The sequence below is a fragment of the Mustelus asterias genome, chromosome X (genome assembly GCF_964213995.1).
Source record: "Mustelus asterias chromosome X, sMusAst1.hap1.1, whole genome shotgun sequence".
NCBI classification, from domain to species: Eukaryota; Metazoa; Chordata; class Chondrichthyes; order Carcharhiniformes; family Triakidae; genus Mustelus; species Mustelus asterias.
The window spans coordinates 6513466-6534554 of NC_135834.1; the positions used below are offsets into that span (position 1 = coordinate 6513466).

Consider the following 21089-nt stretch of genomic DNA (forward strand, 5'->3'; position numbering starts at 1 on the left):
TCCCACTTACCTGATGAAGGGGCAGCGCTCCGAAAGCTAGTGGCTTTTGCTACCAAATAAATCAGTTGGACTTTAACCTGGTGTTGTGAGACTTCTTACTGTGTCCAAAGAAGTGCAGGTTAGGTGGATTGGACATGCTAAGTTACCCCTTAGTGTCCAAAGATGTGCAGGTTAGGTGGATTGGCCATGCTAAATTGCCCCTTAGTGTCCAAAGATGTGCAGTTAGGTGAATTGGCCATGCTAAATTGCCCCTTAGTGTCCAACGATGTGCAGGTTCGGTGGATTGGCCATGCTAAATTGTCCCTTAGTGTCCAAAGATGTGCAGGTTAGGTGGATTGGCCATGCTAAATTGCCCCTTAGTGTCCAAAGATGTGCAGTTAGATGAATTGGCCATGCTAAATTGTCCCTTAGTGTCCAAAGATGTGCAGGTTAGGTGGATTGGCCATGGTAAATTGTCCCTTAGTGTCCAAAGATGTGTAGGTTAGGTGGATTGGCCATGGTAAATTGTCCCTTAGTGTCCAAAGATGTGCGGGTTAGGTGGATTGGCCATGCTAAATTGCTCCTTAGTGTGGGGATTCTACGACATCAGCACAAAATCTAGACTGATGGTCCAGTGCAGTCTTCAGGGAGTGCTGCACTGTTGGGGGTGTTGTCTTTTCACCATGACATGATTGCTGGACACTGCCTCCCATCCAGCAGTAAAGCACAGACTCTCATCGTTACCTGCACAAAGACACGTAGGAGTCAGGAGCAGGGACAGGCCATTCAGCCCATCGGGCCTGCTCTGGGCCACTCAATGGCTGATCTGGTAGCGGCTTCAACTCCACCTCACTGTCTTCCACCATATCCCACCCAAAACAATTTCCCTGACTCAGTGTCGCGATGCAGAATGGCGGATGTGAAGAAAAAGGGGGTGGGGTGGGTGGTGGCAGGGCGGAAGAAAATGTCTTGTTGTGAGAGGGTGGAGAAAAATAAGGGCCGAAATCTTACCCCCTGGGCGCCAAATTCCCCGACCTCGCTTCAGTGGGAGCGTGGCGCGATCGGACTTTTTTGAGGTTGTAGTGACGGTGACGCCATGTTGAAGGAACTTGTGGTCAGTGGGTTGTCAGAAAGGGGGAAGGGAGTTCTGTTGCACGGAGAATTTAGCACGGCCAATGCACCTAACCAGCTCGTCTTTCGGACTGTGGGAGGAAACCGGAGCACTCGGAGGAAACCCACGCAGACACGGGGAGAGCATACAGACTCCGCACAGACTGTGACCCAAGGCCGGGAATGGAACTCAGGTCCCTGGCTGTAATAAATCTTTGGAGCAGAAGTCCCTTCATCAAAATCCCTTTGTTTACAAACTCTAACAGCAGTACACAGAGTGCTATCAGTCAGCAGTCTACCTTCAGGGGTGCCAGAGGAACTGACACGCCCAGTTAAATACTGGTAAAAGACTCCCTGATTGGCCTATCAATTGGATCCATAATCAGGGAGTTCCTATTCCAATCGGCCAACCTCAATGGCCTGACTGAAGTCATCATCTTGTGTCACCGTGCCACCATAGGAGAGGGGCGGGGGGTGGTGGAGGCAGGGGGAGAGATGCAAGCTTTGCCATTTTGCGTCCCTGCTTACATTTCCGAATGGCGTATCGAAGTCAACAGGAGATTCACCAGTGGGAGGGAAAGAGGTTTCTGTGGGCTTTTGATGCAATTACGCAATAAATTGCCATCTAACAGTGAGAAATGAACAGCTGTAAGGGTGGCGATTAATCTTTAACAGGTGAAGCCATCCCCATCTCAAAAGGAGATCGATTTGCTTCTCCTGTCCTCGGGTGGGCAGAGCTCGAAACCGCGGCGTTTAAACCAGGCACGCCTTTCTCGAAAAGGCCAGGCCTAACTGGATTTCGAGTCCTGGGCATCACAGCACCTGGGGAGCACGATTGGCTTTGATTCGGAGAGAAGTAAAATTGAGTATGGCCTATCTCATTAATCTTCCGAGCAAGCTGCGGTGCACAGCCCACTGCAAGCAGAGCCGCGTCGCCACGGCGACCACAAGCGGGGTCACCGGGGCCTACTCTGCCTCACGTACGCTCATCCTGAAAGGATATGTTGATGGCCATTTAAATGATATAATCAACTCCACTCGACAGAAAGTAGTGTCGCTCTCAATTGATAATTAGATAGTGTGGCAGCAATTACAATCTGTGGTAATCTGTTTATCCAGAGCAGTGTTCAATTAGTCGGTAATGGGCTGGAAAAGCTGGAGGATAATAAAATCAAAACTGGCACATCAAATGGCGTTGAATCCATACACGAAGCAGCAGCAGTGGCAAGTGTGTTAACCCATTCACTGCAGGCTGGTAAACGGGCAGCCTTCAAAAGGACCCTCTTGCAGCCTCCTGAAGAAGCCACTGGTCTGTGATGGAGTCACCCACCAATTTAATTGTTCCCTTTATTTGCAACTAATTAATGTAGCAGAGTGCTGAATTAAAACGTTCATTTATCATTGTCACAGCCAGGCTTACATTAACACTGCAATGAAGTTACTGTGAAAATCCCCCCAGTCGCCACACTCCTGACCAGGTACACGAAGGGAGAATTCAGCATGGCCAATCCACCTAACCAGCACATCTTTGGACACTAAGTGGCAATTTATCATGGCCATTAAACCTAACCTGCACATCTTTGGACACTAAGGGGCAATTTATCATGGCCAATCCACCTAACCTGCACATCTTTGGACACTAAGGGGCAATTTAGCACAGCCAATCCACCTAACCTGCACATCTTTGGACACTAAGGGGCAACTTAGAATGGCCAATCTACCTAACCTGCACATCTTTGGACACTAAGGGGCAGTTTAACATGGTCAATCCACCTAACCTACACATCTTTGGACACTAAGGGACAATTTAGCATGGCCAACCCACCTAACCCGCACATCTTTAGACACTAAGGGACAATTTAGCATGGCCAATCCACCTAACCTGCACATCTTTGGACACTAAAGGGCAATTTAGCATGGCCAATCCACCTAACCTGCACATCTTTGGACACTAAGGGGCAATTTAGCATGGCCAATCCACCTAACCTGTACATCTTTGGACACTAAGGGGCAACTTAGAATGGCTAATCCCCCTAACCTGCACATCTTTGGACACTCATCGGCAATTTACTATGGCTAATCCACCTAACCTACACATCTTTGGACACTAAGGGGCAATTTAGCATGGCCAATCCACCTAACCTGCACATCTTTGGACACTAAGGAATAATTTAGCATGGCCAATCCACCTAACCTGCATATCGTTGGACACGAAGGGACAATTTAGCATGGCCAATCCACCTAACCTACACATCTTTGGACAGTAAGGGACAATTTAGCAAGCTGGATGGGCTGAATGGCCTCCTTCTGCACTGTAAGGATTCTATTCTATGGTTCTAACGGATAGCTCACTCAGATCGTTGCAATGGTAAATGTGAGGCTACTCATGCCATCTAAAAGCTGTTTTGACATTGGGCTAGGAGGCTGTACATGTACTGTTGGTCTGGTGAGACCCAGTCAGGAAAGGCCTTCCTGTTTACACTTGGATGTACTGGGGAAGGAGTAAAACAAATGCCAACCTGAGGCTCGTGTGAACGTAGATACCATGTTTCCTTACGGGCATCGCTCGAACCTGGCAAGCAAGTAGAAGCTTGTCCCTTGGGCTCAATTAGGCACTAAAGGATTCAGAGAAACCCCAGCTATCTCCTGGGATCTCATGTTACACTCAGACAATACAGTGCAGCTTCAGACAATGAGGCAGACCTGTGCCAGTGAAAGGTGAGGCCTGCTTCATGCCAGGTCCTACACACTCTCTGCCCTCATTCGAATTCAGGTTCTTTATTCATTCTTGGGATATGGGCATCGCTGGCTGGGCCAACATTTATTGTCCATCCCTAATTTCCCTTGAACTGAGTGTCTCGCTAGGCCATCTCAGAAGGGCAGTTAAGAGTCAACCACATTGCTATGGCTCTGGAGTCACATGTAGGCCAGACCATGTAGGGACGGCAAATTTTGTTCCCTTAAGGGGCACTTAATTGATTTGATTTGATTTATTATTGTCACATAGAGTCATGGAGGTTTACAGCATGGAAACAGGCCCTTCGGCCCAACTTGTCCATGCCGCCCTTTTATTTAAACCCCTAAGCTAATCCCAATTGCCCGCATTTGGCCCATATCCCTCTGTATCCATCTTATCCATGTAACTGTCTAAATGCTTTTTAAAAGACAAAATTGTACCCGCCTCTACTACTACCTCAGGCAGCTCGTTCCAGACACTCACCACCCTCTGTGTGAAAAAATTGCCCCTCTGGACATTTATACATGTACTGGGATACAGTGAAAAGTATTGTTTCTTGCGCGCTATACAAACAAAGCATACCGTTCATAGAGAAGGAAAGGAGAGGGTGCAGAATGTAGTGTTACAGTCATAGCTAGGGCGGAGAGAAAGATCAACTTAATGTGAGGTAGGTCCATTCCAAAGTCTAATGGCAGCAGGGAAGAAGATGTTCTTGAGTTGGTTGGTACGTGACCTCAGACTTTTGTATCTTTTTCCCGATGGAAGAAGGTGGAAGAGAGAATGTCTGGGGTGCGTGGGGTCTTTGATTATGCTGGTTGCTTTTCCGAGGCAGCGGGAAGTGTAGACAGAGTCAATGCATGGGAGGCTGGTTTGCGTGATGGATTGGGCTACATTCATGACCTTTTGTAGTTCCTTGCGGCCTTGGGCAGAGCAGGAGCCATACCAAGCTGTGAGACAACCTGAAAGAATGCTTTCTATGATGCATCTGTAAAAGTTGGTGAGAGTCATAGCGGACATGCTGAATTTCCTTAGCCTTCTGAGAAAGTAGAGGCGTTGGTGGGGCTTTCTTAATTATAGCGTCGGCATGGGGGGACCAGGACAGGTTGTTGGTGATCTGGACATGTAAAAACTTGAAGCTCTCGACAAATCATGAATCAGGTGGGTTTTTACAACAATTGACAATGGTTTCATGGTCCTCATTAGACTTTTAATTCCAGCTTTTTTAAAATTGAATTCAAATTCCACCATCTGCCATGGCGGGATTCGAAACCAGGTCCCCAGAACACTATCCTGGGTCTCTGGATTGCGAGTCCAATGACAATACCACGACACCGATTGGTTCCCCAGGTCATGTGACACTAAGATGAGATTTTCCATCTCGCCCCATGATCGGAAAATCCTGCCCGAGGTCAACGGACGTTGGCATGGTCCGTGTCCCGCCCACTACGATTCCCGTGGGGGGCGGAGGGGGGAGGGAGGGGGGGAGGACTGTAAACTCCACCTTTACTCTGCAGATGCATCCTTAAAGGGCCAATAACCACATCCCTCCCCCTCTAAGTCGCTGGATACAAACTTCAATACTCAATTTACACAGTCCCAGATGATTAAACATTTAGTATGTGAATCTAGTCACGGCTGATCTGTTGCGATATCCCTCAACTCCACTTTCCAGCCTTATCCACTATTTACTATTAATATAGACGATCTGGAGGAGGGGATTGAGTGTCGGGTAACAAAGTTTGCAGACGACACAAAGATAAGTGGAAAAGTGAATCGTGTGGAGGGCGTAGAAGGTCTGCAGAGAGATTTGGACAGGCTGAGTGAGTGGGCGAGGATCTGGCAGATGGAGTATAACGTTAACAAATGCGAGGTTATTCACTTTGGAAGAAATAATAGCAAATTGGATTATTATCTAAATGGAAAAAAATTACAACACGCTCCTGTGCAAAGGGACCTGGGGGTCCTTGTGCATGAGACGCAAAAACCCAGTCTGCAGGTGCAACAGGTGATCAAGAAGGCAAATGGGATGTTGGCCTATATCGCAAGAGGGATAGAATATAAAAGCAGAGATGTCTTGCTGCATCTGTACAGGGCATTGGCGAGGCCGCAGCTGGAATACTGTGTGCAGTATTGGTCCCCTTATTTGCGGAAGGATATATTGGCCTTGGAGGGAGTGCAGAGAAGGTTCACCAGGTTGATACCGGAGATGAGGGGTGTTGATTATGAGGAGAGACTGAGCAGATTGGGTTTGTACTCGTTGGAATTTGGAAGGCTGAGGGGGGATCTTATAGAGACCTATAAGATAATGAAGGGGCTGGATAGGGTAGAGGTGGAGAGATTCTTTCCACTTAGAAAGGAAACTAGAACTAGAGGGCACAGCCTCAAAATAAAGGGGGGTCAGTTTAGGACAGAGTTGAGGAGGAACTTCTTCTCTCAGAGGGTGGTGAATCTCTGGAATTCTCTGCCCACTGAAGTGGTGGAGGCTACCTCGTTGAATATGTTTAAATCACGGATAGATGGATTCCTGATCGGTAAGGGGATTAGGGGTAATTGCATTGCACAATATTCCCCACTCAACTGCATGACTTTTTAATTCAGCACCTTTCCACATTGTATTGGGCAACCATGGCATTGCAACTTGGTTTAAGGTTAATTTAACGTTATTTTAAAGATTCATTTTCAGGGAACTGCGCAATGTTAACATTCATTCTCCATCCCACAGAGCTGTTAGGGAGGGAGTTCCAGGATTGTTATTGGACATCGGTCAGTCCATGTGGTGTAGGTACACCCACAGTGCTGTTAGGGAGGGAGTTCCAGGATTGTTATTGGACATCGGTCAGTCCATGTGGTGTAGGTACACCCACAGTGCTGTTAGGGAGGGAGTTCCAGGATTGTTATTGGACATCAGTCAGTCCATGTGGTGTAGGTACACCCACAGTGTTGTTAGGGAGGGAGTTCCAGGATTGTTATTGGACATCGGTCAGTCCATGTGGTGTAGGTACACCCACAGTGCTGTTAGGGAGGGAGTTCCAGGATTGTTATTGGACATCAGTCAGTCCATGTGATGTAGGTACACCCACAGTGCTGTTAGGGAGGGAGTTCCAGGATTGTTATTGGACATCGGTCAGTCTATGTGATGTAGGTACACCCACAGTGCTGTTAGGGAGGGAGTTCCAGGATTGTTATTGGACATCGGTCAGTCTATGTGGTGTAGGTACACCCACAGTGCTGTTAGGGAGGGAGTTCCAGGATTGTTATTGGACATCAGTCAGTCCATGTGGTGTAGGTACACCCACAGTGCTGTTAGGGAGGGAGTTCTTTAGAAAGGTGTAGCATAAACTGCCTGTTTTTGTACTCAGGCCGCGTGTTTCCCGGCGGGGGGAGGTAGCGTGTTGTTTGCTCGCGATGGGATTCTCCGGTCTCGCCGCTGTCAATGGCAATCCCCATTAACGTCACCGGTTTCCTGCCGGCAGGGGGAGTGCACTGCCGACGGGACTAGAAAATCCAGCTGGCATGAACAGCCGGAGAATCCCGGCCAATCCCTTTAGTTCTGAAGCCCAAGATCCCAGTCAGGTCAGATAATACAGTGGGATTCCCATTCTCCAGATAGACAACAGTCAGACACTTAGTCCAAAGATGTGCAGGTTAGGTGGATTGGCCATGCTAAATTGCCCCTTAGTGTCCAAAGATGTGCAGGTTAGGTGGATTGGCCATGCTAAATTGCCCCTTAGTGTCCAAAGATGTGCAGGTTAGGTGGATTGGCCATGCTAAATTGCCCCATAGTGTCCAAAGATGTGTAGGTTAGGTGGATTGGCCATGCTAAATTGCCCCTTAGTGTCCAACAATGTGTAGGTTAGGTGGATTGGCCATGCTAAATTGTCCCTTAGTGTCCAAGATGTGTAGGTTAGGTGGATTGGCCATGCTAAATTGTCCCTTAGTGTCCAAAGATGTGCAGGTTAGGTGGATTGGCCATGCTAAATTGCCCCTCAGTGTCCAAAGATGTGCAGGTTAGGTGGATTGGCCATGCTAAATTGCCCCTCAGTGTCCAAAGATGTGCAGGTTAGGTGCATTGGCCATGCTAAATTGACCTTTAATATCCTGGGATGCATTGGTTAAAGTTTATTTATTAGTGACAAGTAGGCTTCCATTAACACTGCAATGAAGTTACTGTGAAAACCCCCTAGCCGCCACACTCCTGTTCGGGTACACTGAGGGAGAATTTAGCACGGCCAATCCACCTAACCAGCACGTCTTTCAAACTGTGGGAGGAAACTGGAGCCCCTGGAGGAAACCCACACAGACACGGGGAGAACGTGCAGACTCCACACAGACAGTGACCCAAGCCGGGAATCGAACCCAGGTCCCTGGCGCTGTGAGGCAGCAGTGCTAACCACTGTGCCACCGTGCCGCCCAGTTGAGAGGGATTAGCAGGGTAAATATGTGAGGTTACAGGGATGGGGCCTGGGTGGGATTGTGGTCGGTGCTGACTCGATGGGTCGAATGGCCTCCTCCTGCACTGTCGGGATTCTATGAAAATTCTGTGACAAAACGGTGAGTCAGACATTATCCACTTGAAACTCTTGCCTTGCTGAGGCAAGCACTGAGGAGCGAAATGGAACATCACTGCAGTTCACCTTAATTCAGGATTAACTAGGCCCCTTAATCAGATCATCCATCCATTTTCTCCCAATTGAAAGTCGGTCTCTGTGAGATAAATGGTAAAGTCAGAGGCAATTCATATTAGCATGCCTCGCTGGTCACTGTCACGGAGAAAATATATGGCAATGTACCTGAGCTGTGTCAGCAGAAACGTAATGTAACTGTACTGTATGCATTGCTGTGTAAATATTTATAAAGCTTGCACAGACGTGAGTGATTGGCCCATTAGTCAATGGCTTTCCCCTGTATTGAGTTTTGGTACAGTATAGGAGAGGCCTAGTGGTATTGTCACTGGACTAGTAATGGGTAGCACAGTGGTTAGCACTGCTGCCTCACAGCACCAGGGAGCCGGGTTCGATTCCGGACTCGGGTGACTGTCTGTGCGGAGTCTGCACGTTCTCCCCATGTCTGCGTGGGTTTCCTCCAGGTGCTCCGGTTTCCCCCCACAGTCCGAAAGATGTGCAGGTTAGGTGGATTAGCCGTGCTAAATTGCCCCTTAGTGTCCAAAGATGTGCAGGTTAGGTGGATTGGCCGTGCTAAATTGCCCCTTAGTGTCCAAAGATGTGCAGGTTAATGTCAGGAATCAGATCACTCAGATTTTGTTACCGATACAGAGCATAGGCTGCTTTCAAGTTACAAATCAACCATTGAACGCGGGGAACAGCCTCTCAAGGGGTTGAATGGCCTCCTCCTCTTCCTATGTTGCTGCTGTGCACTCATAATGTCACCCAGCACCGCGTCAAGCTCACTGGCCCTCGCTGTTGATGCAATTCATGGCCGCATTTATTGCCAGCAAAACCCATTTGCAGTCTGCAGAAATCATGAGTTTCAGAAGATCTCCCTCGTGCATTCGCGTTTAATTTCTGAAAGCAGAAAGCTCCCAGAAGATTTATGATTTGATTGCCTTTGTTTGGCAACAAAAAAACCCCTGGGAACTGCAACTCCTCAGCCTTCCTGGGATTGCTCCAACCTCTCATATCAGGGAAACAAGTCAAGCAATGGCTTGTAATTGGATCAACCCAATTACACGACATGGTTGATGCTGTTATTGACAGTTTTAGGACACTGGATAGGAACTTGGGTAAGGAGTCTCACAACACCAGGTTAAAGTCCAACAGGTTTATTTGGTAGCAAATACCATAAGCTTTCGGAGCGCTGCCCCTTCGTCAGATGGAGTGGTTATCTTCTTACTGTGCTTACCCCAGTCCAACGCCGGCATCTCCACATAGGAACTTGGGGACAGGAGTCAGTCATTGCCCAGTTCGGTCAATCTCTACCTCCAACTCCATCTTGGATCCACAGATAGAATTGCCATTGGCCATGCTAAATTGCCCCTTTGTTTTTTTTTAAAGTGAAGTTTACAAGTGGGCTTACATTAACACTGCAATGAAGTTACTGTGAACATTCCCTAGTCGCCACACTCCTGTTCGGGTACACTGAGGGAGAATTTAGCATGGCCAATGCACCTAACCAGCACGTCTTTCAGACTGTGGGAGGAAACCTGAGCACCCGGAGGAAACCCACGCAGACACGGGGAGAACGTGCAGACTCCACACAGAGAGTGACTCAAGCCAGGAATTTAACCCGGGTCCCTGGCGTTGTGAGGCAGCAGTGCTAACCACTGTGCCACCATGCCGCTTAGTGTCCAAAGATGTGTAGGTTAGGTGGATTGGCCATGCTAAATTGCCCCTTCGTGTCCAAAGATGTGTAGGTTGGGTGGATTGGCCATGCTAAATTGCCCCTTAGTGTCCAAAGATGTGTAGGTTGGGTGGATTGGCCATGCTAAATTGCTAATGCTGGCTCATGCTGGCCCCACGGTGGCACTGTGGTTTGCTGCCTCACAGCGCAAGGGACAGGGGTTCAATTCCAGCCTCGGGTTACTGTCTGTGTGGAGTTTGTACATTCTCCCCATGTCTGTTGTGGGTTTCCTCTGGGTGCTCTGGATTCTTCCCACGCTCCAAAGATGTGTAGGTTAGGTGGATTGGCCACGCTAAATTGCCCCTTAGTGTCCAAAGATGTGCAGGTTAGGTGGATTGGCCACGCTAAATTGCCCCTTAGTGTCAGGGGGACTAGCAGGTTAAATACACGGGGTTGCGGGATAGAGCCTGGGTGGGATTGTGGTCAGTGCAGACTCGATGGGCTGAATGGCCTCCTGCTGCATTGTTGGGATTGTATGATTCAGTGATTCCCTGACTGTCTGTGTGGAGTTTACATGTTCTCTCCATGTCTGTATGGGGCAGGTCTGGATGCGATGCTCTTTCGGACAGTCAGATCAGATTTGATGGGCCTTTTTCTGCACTGTCCGGATTCAATTCAGTTGTGTAGGTATGTTTCCAGGTGACAGAAGGCGAGGAGTATGTAGTGTATTTGGGTGCAGAGAGTTACAAGAGCTACGGACAGATGAAGAGAGTGGGTAAAACCATGATGGCTGATGGAGGTGCTAGGGAACTTGTTGGCCACAGCTATGGAGGAAGAACATCAACTTGCATTAACATAGCCACTTTCACAAAATGCCCCAAGGTGCTTCACAGGAGCACAAAGCAAAAATTGACACCAAGCTACATAAGAGGATGTTCAAATAAAGAGATAGGCTTTCAGGAGCAGAGATACGAGGGACATAGATAGGAAAGTTGGAAGAAACCTTTCCCCATGGCAGACGGGTCAATAACCAGGGGTTTTCGGGTGAGAGGCCGGAGAGTTAGAGGGGATTTGAGGTGAAACATTTTCACCCAGAACAAAGAACAAAGAACAATACAGCCCAGGAACAGGCCCTTCGGCCCTCCAAGCCTGCGCTGCTCATGTGCCCAACTAGACCATTCTTTTGTATCCCTCTATTCCCACTCCGTTCATGTGGCTATCTAGATAAGTCTTAAACGATCCCAGCGTGTCCGCCTCAATCACCTTGCTTGGCAGTGCATTCCAGGCCCCCACCACCCTCTGTGTAAAATACATCCCCCTGACATCTGTGTTGAACCTTGCCCCCCTCACCTTGAACCTGTGACCCCTTGTGTTCGTCACCTCCGATCTGGGAAAAAGCTTCCCACTGTTCACCCTATCTATGCCCTTCATAATTTTATACACCCATATTAGGTCGCCCCTCATCCTCCGTCTTTCCAGGGAGAACAACCCCAGTTTACCCAATCTCTCCTCATAGCTAAGACCCTCCATACCAGGCAACATCCTGGTAAACCTTTTCTGTACTCTCTCCAAAGCCTCCACGTCCTTCTGGTAGTGTGGCGACCAGAACTGGATGCAGTATTCCAAATGTGGCCGAACCAACGTTCTATACAGCTGCAACATCATATGCCAACTTTTATATTCTATGCCCCGTCCAATAAAGGCAAGCATGCCATATATCTTCTTCACCACCCTCTCCACCTGTGCTGCCACCTTTAAGGATCTGTAGACTTGTACACCCAGGTCCCTCTGTGTGTCTATACTCCTGATGGTTCTGCCATTTATTGTCTAGCTCCCCCTTACATTAGATCTACCAAAATGCATCACTTCGCATTTATCTGGATTAAATTCCATCTGCCATTTCTCCGCCCAATGTTCCAGCCTATCTATATCCTGCTAAATTGGCCCTCAGTGTCCAAAGATGTGCAGGTTAGGTGGATTGGCCATGCTAAATTGCCCCTTAGTGTCCAAAGATGTGCAGGTTAGGGGGATTGGCCATGCTAAATTGCCTCTTAGTGTCCTAAAATGTGCAAGTTAGGTGGATTGGTCATGCTAAATTACCCCTTAGTGTCCAAAGATGTGTAGGCTAGAGGAACTAGTGGGGTAAATATGTGGGGTGACGGGATTGTGGTCGGTGCAGACTCGATGGGCTGAATTGCCTCCTTCTGCACTGTAGGGTTCCTGTGGTTTGTAACACACAAGTCTACAGACCAAGTGCCGGAGAATGGGATCAGAATCGATGGCCGGTGCAGAAGCAATGGGCTGAAGGGCCTCTTGCTGTGCTGTCGGACTCCAAGGCGCTGTGGAAGAAAAGGAAATTGTTGGCGTTTGAGAAATAAACAACCCAATGGAAAACCGCAAAAGCCACCAGGCTTCCATGAAGGCCTTCAATTCACACTTTGTTTCGCGAATGTCAGACTTTCTCCTCCAGCCAGGCCAGGGCTGGACAGCCAGAGATCGCCATCGAAACCTTGTTAATTGGGGAAAAAAATCTTGGAGTGATTAAGCTTCAGCACGGACGGTCAAGTGGGAAAAATGGGCAGAATTATCCCCATTGCGCTTTCTGACTTGAACGAAGTGTGGGAATGAATCACCCAAAAGTATCATTTAAGCACGAGATTTATCTGCCCTCAATCTTTTCCTGTCCATTGCTGATGAGGTAAATATAGAGTCATAGAGTCATAGAGGTTTACAGCATGGAAACAGGCCCTTCGGCCCAACCTGTCCGTGCCCCTTTTTTTAAAACCCCTAAGCTCGTCCTAATTGCCCGCATTTGGCCCATATCCCTCTATACCCATCTTACCCATGTAACTGTCTAAATGCTTTTTAAAACACAAAATTGTACCTGCCTCTACTACTACCTCTGGCAGCTTGTTCCAGACACTCACCACCCTCTGTGTGAAAAAATTGCCCCTCTGGACCCTTTTGTATCTCTCCCCTCTCACTTTAAACCTATGCCCTCTAGTTTTAGACTCCCCTACCTTTGGGAAAAGATATTGACTATCCAGCTGATCTATGCCCCTCATTATTTTATAGACCTCTATCAGATCACCCCTCAGCCTCCTACGCTCCAAAGAAAAAAGTCCCAGTCTATCCAGCCTGTCCTTATAACTCAAACCATCAAGTCCCGGTAGCATCCTAGTAAATCTTTACTGCATTATTTCTAGTTTAATAATATCCTTTCTATAATAGGGTGACCAGAACTGTGCACAGTTTTCCAAGTGTGGCCTTACCAATGTCTTGTACAACTTCAACAAGATGTCCCAACTCCTGTATTCAATGTTCTGACCAATGAAACCAAGCATGCCGAATGCCTTCTTCACCACCCTGTCCACCTGTGACTCCACTTTCAAGGAGCTATGAACATGTACCCCAAGATCTCTTTGTTCTGTAATTCTCCTCAACGCCCTACCATTAATTAAGTCCTGCCCTGGTTCAATCTACCAAAATGCATCACCTCGCATTTATCTAAATTAAACTCCATCTGCCATTCATCAGCCCACTGGCCCAATTGATCAAGATCCCGTTGCAATCGGAGATAACCTTCTTCACTGTCCACCATGCCACCAATCTTGGTGTCATCTGCAAACTTACTAACCATGCCTCCTATATTCTCATCCAAATCATTGATATAAATGACAAATAACAGTGGACCCAGCACTGATCCCTGAGGCACACCGCTGGTCACAGGCCTCCAGTTTGAAAAACAACTCTCCACAACCACCCTCTGGCTTCTGTCATCAAGCCAGTTTTGTATCCATTCAGCTATCTCACTAATATGAATAACAGTTTCCATGGTAAACAGCCTGCTACATGCTTCTGGTGAATTGCTTCGTTTGGGTTGTCAACTGTCCATGCCGGGTTCCTGGATAATCTCCATGGATTACAAATTCATCTCCTGAGAGCACCAGGGGAGAAAAACCCTTGGGGCATCGTGTTTTGTCCTCATAACACTCTTGCTAATTATATCCATGCTTGAGACAGGAAAAGAAGGCTGTTTGCTGATATGAGCGACTGGAGGTCAAGTAATACAATCTCTACAGTGCAGAAGAGGCCATTCGGCCCATCAAGTCCGCACCGACGCTCTGACTGAGTATCTTAACCAGGCCGTCTCCCCCACCTTATTCCCATAAATCCATCCACTTCCCATGGGCAATCCACCTAACCTGCACATTTTTGGACACGAAGGGGCAATTTAGCATGGCCAATCCCCCTAACCTGCACATCTTTGGACACTAAGGGACAATTTAGCATGGCCAATCCACCTAACCTGCACATCTTTGGACACTAAGAGACAATTTAGCATGGCCAATCCACCTAACCTGCACATCCTTGGACACTAAGGGACAATTTAGCATGGCCAATCCACCTAACCTGCACACCTTTGGACACTAAGGGACAATTTTGCATGGACAATCCCCCTAACCGACATATTTTGGGACACTAAGGGGCAATTTAGCATGGCCAATCCACCTAACCTGCACATCTTTGGACACTAAGGGACAATTTCGCATGGACAATCCCCCTAACCGACATATTTTGGGACACTAAGGGGCAATTTAGCATGGCCAATCCACCTAACCTGCACACCTTTGGACACCAAGGGGCAATTTAGCATGCCAATCCCCCTAACCTGCACATCTTTGGACACTAAGGGACAATTTAGCATGGCCAATCCACCTAACCTGCACATCTTTGGACACTAAGGGACAATTTATCATGGCGAATCCACCTAACCTGCACATCTTTGGACACCAAGGGACAATTTAGCATGGCCATTCCTCCTAACCTACACATCTTTGGGCACTAAGGGGCAATTTAGCATGGCCATTCCACCTAATCTACACATCTTTGGACACTAAGGGGCAATTTAGCATGGCCAATCCACCTAACCTGCCCACCTTTGGACTCTAAGGGACAATTTAGCATGGCCAATCCACCAAACTAGCACATCTTTGAAGTGTGGGAGGAAACCGGAGCACCCGGAGGAAACCCATGCAGACACGGGGGAGAATGTGCAAACTCCACACGGACAGTGACCCAAGCTGGGAATCGAACCCGGGTCCCTGGCGCTGTGAGGCAGCAGTGCTAACCACTGTGCCACCGTGCCGCACCACCTGGGGGCATAACAATTGCGGGGAGGGGGGTGGCGGGTATTCCATCTGGAATTTAACAAAATCTCGTGCTTAGATAGTTGCCACAAATTGAGGGATCTCGTCCAGGATAACAAACTGGGGAACTGTTCCTGGGGATCAGTTCATCACATGATATAATGGGATGTTAACTAATCGTAGCAAACACATTCCAGCAATTAGTCTGCAACAGAGTCAGACATGAGATAAGCAAAAAAAAACCCCAGCCCTGGAGAGAAACACAAAGGATTAATAAAGGACTTCCTGAAACTGGTCAGCACGTCATTCCGACTGCTTCCTGAGTCTTTAGTTTCCTGTTGAACTTGAACCTTTGACGTTTTAATGGAAATTGCTGGCTCCCTCTTGTGGCTCCCTGCATACTTTCCAATGTCACACTGTGGGGGTCAAAAAAAACTGTTAGCTCTGCCTCAGAAGAAGGAAATGTCTTGCTACTGCCTGGTCCGACGTTCAAAATCACAGGGCCCTATTTTACCATTTTGATTCTAAGTGCTGGGCGGACTTGAATCTGGGAGTGTTTCAGATCTGACTTTTAGACCCGTTCTCAGGCGCCCCCATACACACTCTGCCTGAAACAATATCAGCGATTCCGAATCGCGCTGCACAATCCTGTGGGCGGGGCTTAACGCACCCACAATCCAGCAGCTCCGATCGGAGTCTCCATCTGCACATGCGCAGAAAATAAATGATAGAATACTGCTCCCCTGCCACATCACTCCCGGGCCGGATAATGCCTCCCCCTGGCTCCCACAGACACTCCCACAACATTACTGACCCCCTTCTCCCCCCACCCCCTCCGCCACCCAGACCGATCACGGCCCCCTGCCCCCCTCCGCCCTCACTGATCTCAGGCAGAGTGGCAGCGGACCCCCCCCTTCCCCCTCACTGATCACACGCAGAGTGGCAGCGGACCCCCCCTTCCCCCTCACTGATCACAGGCAGAGTGGCAGCAGACCCCCCCCTTCCCCCTCACTGATCACACGCAGAGTGGCAGCGGACCCCCCCTTCCCCCTCACTGATCTCAGGCAGAGTGGCAGCGGACCCCCCTTCCCCCTCACTGATTTCAAGCAGAGTGGCAGCAGACCATCCTTCCCCCTCACTGATCACAGGCAGAGTGACAGCGGACCCCCCCCTTCCCCCTCACTGATCACACGCAGAGTGGCAGCGGACCCCCCCTCCCCCTCACTGATCTCAAGCAGAGAGCCGTTGGACGCTCGCCACTTACCCCCTCACCAACTGGAGCGCCCGAATCGGACCTTTGTGGACCATGTCTGTTTCACGCCGATTCTGGATGGGTGAATGCGGGGGAAAAGGGGGAAGTGCCGGTAAGGTTGGGCGTGCAGCCCATTAAGTCAATTTAAATTCATGCAAATATATTTAAATGGCCGTCGCGCCCGTTTCGGGCACTGTCCCAATCGCGGCCATTTTCGGGCCTTGGTAAAGGGGGAACCGGCGCGGAGGCGGGCGTGGATCGTGCTACTCACCTCACCTTTACCAAGTTTTTGTGCCCAAAAATGGGCGCAACGCGATGGCAATATCGGGCCCATAGAATCATACAGCGCAGAAAAGGCCCTTCGGCCCATCGAGTCTGTACTGACAATACCTCCCACTAAAGGCACACTTATCCCATTTTCCTGCACTTGTCCCATATCCTTGAAAGTTCTAATATTTCAAGTACCATCCAAATATTTATTGAAGCTTGTCAGGTTTCCAGCCTCCACTACCTTCCCAGGCAGCGCATTCCAGATTCCCACCTCCCTCTGAGTGAAGAAGGTTTTTCTCAAATCCCCTCTAAATCTCCTCCCCCCTCACCCTAAAACTATCCCCCTCGTGATTGACCCCTCAACCCAGGGGAACAGCTGCTCCCAACTCACCCTGTCCAAACCCCCCATAATCTTATACACCTCAATCATGTCCCCCCTCAGCCTTCCCTGCTCCAGAGAAAACAATCCAAGCCTATCCAGTCTCTCCTTATCGCTCAAATACTCCATCCCAGGCAACATCCTGGTGAATCTCCTCTGTACCCTCTCTACTGCAATCACATCCTTCCTATAGTGAGGTGACCAGAACTGCACACAGCACTCCTGCTGTGGCCTCACCAATATTAAAGTTTATTTATTAGTGTCACAAGTAGGCTTACATTACAGCAATGAAGTTACTGTGAAAATCCCCCAGTCGCCACAATCCTATTTGGGTGCACTGAGGGAGAATTTAGCACGGCCAATGAATCTAACCTGCACATCTTTGGACAATAAGGGACAATTTAGCATGGCCAATCCCCCTAACCTGCACATCTTTGGAGTGTGGGAGGAAACCGGAGCACCCGGAGGAAACCCATGCAGACACAGGGAGAATGTACAAACTCCACACAGGCAGTGACCCAAGCCGGGAATCGAACCCGGGTCCCTGGCGCTGTGAGGCAGCAATGCTAACCACTGTGCTACCACATTCTGTAGAGCTCGAACATTCCATCCTTGGTCTGATACTCAGCTGCCTTTTCCCATAGTGGGATATTGTGGGGGCCAGTGGTTTAGCACCCTGCATCCTGCCATTGGGCGTATGGCCCGAAGCGCAGGTCAAAAGCCATTAATGCCAAGGTGACTTTACCTCAGATCCAACAACAAATGCTGCTCTTTCCATGCACAGGACAATCTAATGCTCTGACCATAGCAATACCGCGTAAAATCCCCAGAGGCTGGGAGAGTGCCGATTTCCCAATTATTCCAAGCAGTGGCGGCACGGTGGCACAGTGGTTAGCACTGCTGCCTCACAGCGCCAGGGACCCGGGTTTGATTCCCAGCTTGGGTCGCTGTCTGTGTGGAGTCTGCACGTTCTCCCCGTGTCTGCGTGGGTTTCCTCCGGGTGCTCTGGTTTCCTCCCACAGTCCTAAAGACGTGCTGGTTAGGTGGATTGGCCAAGCTAAATTGTCCTTTAGTGTCCAAAGGTGTGTAGGTTAGGTGGATTGGCCAAGCTAAATTGACCCTTACTGTCCAAAGATGTGCAGGTTAGGTGAATTGGCCATGCTAAATTGTCCCTTGGTGTCCAAAGATGTGCAGGTTAGGTGGATTGGCCAAGCTAAATTGACCCTTACTGTCCAAAGATGTGTAGGTTAGGTGGATTGGCCATGCTAAGTTGCCCCTTAGTGTCCAAAGATGTGCAGGTTAGGGGGATTGGTCATGCTAAGTTGCCCCTTAGTGTCCAAAGATGTGCAGGTTAGGTGGATTGGCCATGCTAAATTGACCCTTACTGTCCAAAGATGTGCAGGTTAGGTGGATTGGCCATGCTAAATTGTCCCTTAGTGTCCAAAGATGTGCAGGTTAGGGGGATTGGTCATGCTAAGTTGCCCCTTAGTGTCCAAAGATGTGCAGGTTAGGTGGATTGGTCATGCTAAGTTGCCCCTTAGTGTCCAAAGATGTGCAGGTTAGGTGGATTGGTCATGCTAAATTGTCCCTTAGTGTCCAAAGATGTGCAGGTTAGGGGGATTGGTCATGTTAAGTTGCCCCTTAGTGTCCAAAAATGTGCAGGTTAGGTGAATTGGCCAAGCTAAATTGATCCTTAGTGTCCAAAGATGTGCAGGTTAGGTGGATTGGCCATGCTAAATTGTCCCTTAGTGTCCAAAGATGTGCAGGTTAGGTGGATTGGCCATGCTAAATTGCCTCTTAGTGTCCAAAGATGTGTAGGTTAGGGGGATTGGCCATGCTAAATTGCCCCTTGGTGTCCAAAGATGTGCAGGTTAGGTGGATTGGTCATGCTAAATTGTCCCTTAGTGTCCAAAGATGTGCAGGTTAGGTGGATTGGCCATGCTAAATTGCCCCTTAGTGTCAAAAGACATGCTGGTTAGGTGCATTGGCTGTGCTAAATTCTCCCTCAGTGTACCCGAACAGGAGTGTGGTGACTGGGTGATTTTCACAGTAACTTCATTGCAGTGTTAATGTAAGCCGACTTGTGACACTAATGAATAAACTTTAAAAAACTTGAACAATAATCAATTACTTGTCTGAATTGATGTGTAGGGTAGCTGACTACAAAAGCACACTAAATCCTATTTCGTGTTTTCATACACACTCCCACTCTCTGTTCCTCCTCAGTTTCCTATTCATTCGTGGCATTTGTTTGGTCGATTATCTGTCTTGCACTGTCAACCTCGCCTCCCCTTTTTCCAAGTATTAAGTTGACCAACCAGCACAGGGCCGAATGATCTCCTCTAATGCTGTAAATTGGAATTCAGAAGAATGAGGGGAGATCTTACAGAAACATCTAATTTTATGAAGGTAATAGATAAGATAGAAGCAGGGAAGTTGTTTCAACTGGTAGGTGAAACTAGAACAAGGGGGCATGACCTCAAAATAAGGGGGAGCAGATTTAGGACTGAGTTGAGGAGGAACCTCTTCACCCAAACGGTTGGGAATCTGTGGAATTCCCTGCACAGTTGAGGCTACCTCATTGAATGGTTTTGAGGCAAGGATGGATAGATTTTTGAACAGTAAAGGAATTAAGGGTTATGGTGAGCGGGCGGGTAAGTGGAGCTGAGTCCACGAAAAGATCAGCCATGATCTTATTGAATGGCGGAGCAGGCCCGAGGGGCCAGATGGCCTACTCCTGCTCCTAGTTCTTACGTTTTTATCTTCTAAACATTCTGGGCACAATCTTTCCGCCCAGCCACGCTGGTCGATTAGTGTAGCTGGGCGGGAAATTAGACCAGGCAGGCAAAAAATCCAAATTGCGCCAGGTGTCAGGTGGTTCGGGGTACCCCCATGCCACATTGTCCTGCGCCAACAATCTCGTGCCCAAAATGGGGCTGATGTCAATGAAGATGAATCTGATTAGGTTTACATATCGTTCGCGGGTTCGGCAGGGCTCTCTCCACCCACTTCTGTTCCCCTCCCCCTCTCCGGCGTGATGATTCACACGAATGGGTTATATGCGTGAATCGCCAGGCGCAACATGGGCAGCATGGTGGCACAGTGGTTAGCACTGCTGCCTCACAGCGCCAGGGACCTGGGTTCAATTCCCGGCTCGGGTCACTGTCTGTGTGGAGTTTGCACGTTCTCCCCGTGTCTGCATGGGTTTCCTCCGGGTGCTCCGGTTTCCTCCCACAGTCCAAAAGATGTGCAGGTTAGGAGGATTGGCCATGCTAAATTGCCCCTTAGTGTCCAAAGATGTGCAGGTTAGGTGGATTGGCCATGTTAAATTGCCCCTGAGTGTCCAAAGATGTGCAGGTTAGGTGGATTGGCCATGCTAAATGTCCCCTTAGTGTCCAAGGATGTGCAGGTTAGGTGGATTGGTCATGCAAAATTGCCCCTTAGTGTCCAAAGATGCGCAGATTAGGCAGATTGGCCATGCTACATTGTCCCTTAGTGTCCCAAGATGTGCAGGTTAGGCGGATTGGCCATGCTAAATTCCCCCTTAGGGTCCAAAGATGTGTAGGTTAGATGGATTGGCCATGCTAAATTCCCCCTTAGTGTCCAAAGATGTGTAGGTTAGGTGGATTGGCCATGCTAAATTGCCCCTTAGTGTCCAAAGATGTGTAGGTTAGGTGGATTGGCCATGCTAAATTGCCCCTTAGTGTCCAAAGATGTGTAGGTTAGGTGGATTGGCCATGCTAAATTGCCCCTTAGTGTCCAAAGATGTGTAGGTTAGGTGGATTGGCCATGCTAAATTGCCCCTTAGTGTCCAAAGATGTGCAGGTTAGGGTGGATTGGCCATGCTAAATTGCCCCTTAGTGTCCAAAGATGTGCAGGTTAGGGTGGATTGGCCATGCTAAATTGCCCCTTAGT

At 48.7% G+C, this 21089-nt stretch overlaps 1 protein-coding gene across 2 annotated transcripts in view; it reads right to left on the minus strand.

Annotated features, from left to right (window-relative positions):
• Positions 1-3266: 3266 nt before the first annotated feature.
• The window catches only part of rdh5 (retinol dehydrogenase 5 (11-cis/9-cis)), an 88257-nt gene continuing 70434 nt past the window's right edge, over positions 3267-21089 (minus strand). The window contains exon 7 of one of the 2 annotated variants that reach the window (XM_078201060.1): positions 3267-3372. The gene's annotated coding sequence lies outside the window, so the exon portion shown is untranslated. The remainder of the gene's footprint in view (positions 3373-21089) is intronic. The other variant, XM_078201059.1, reaches the window with a different exon arrangement.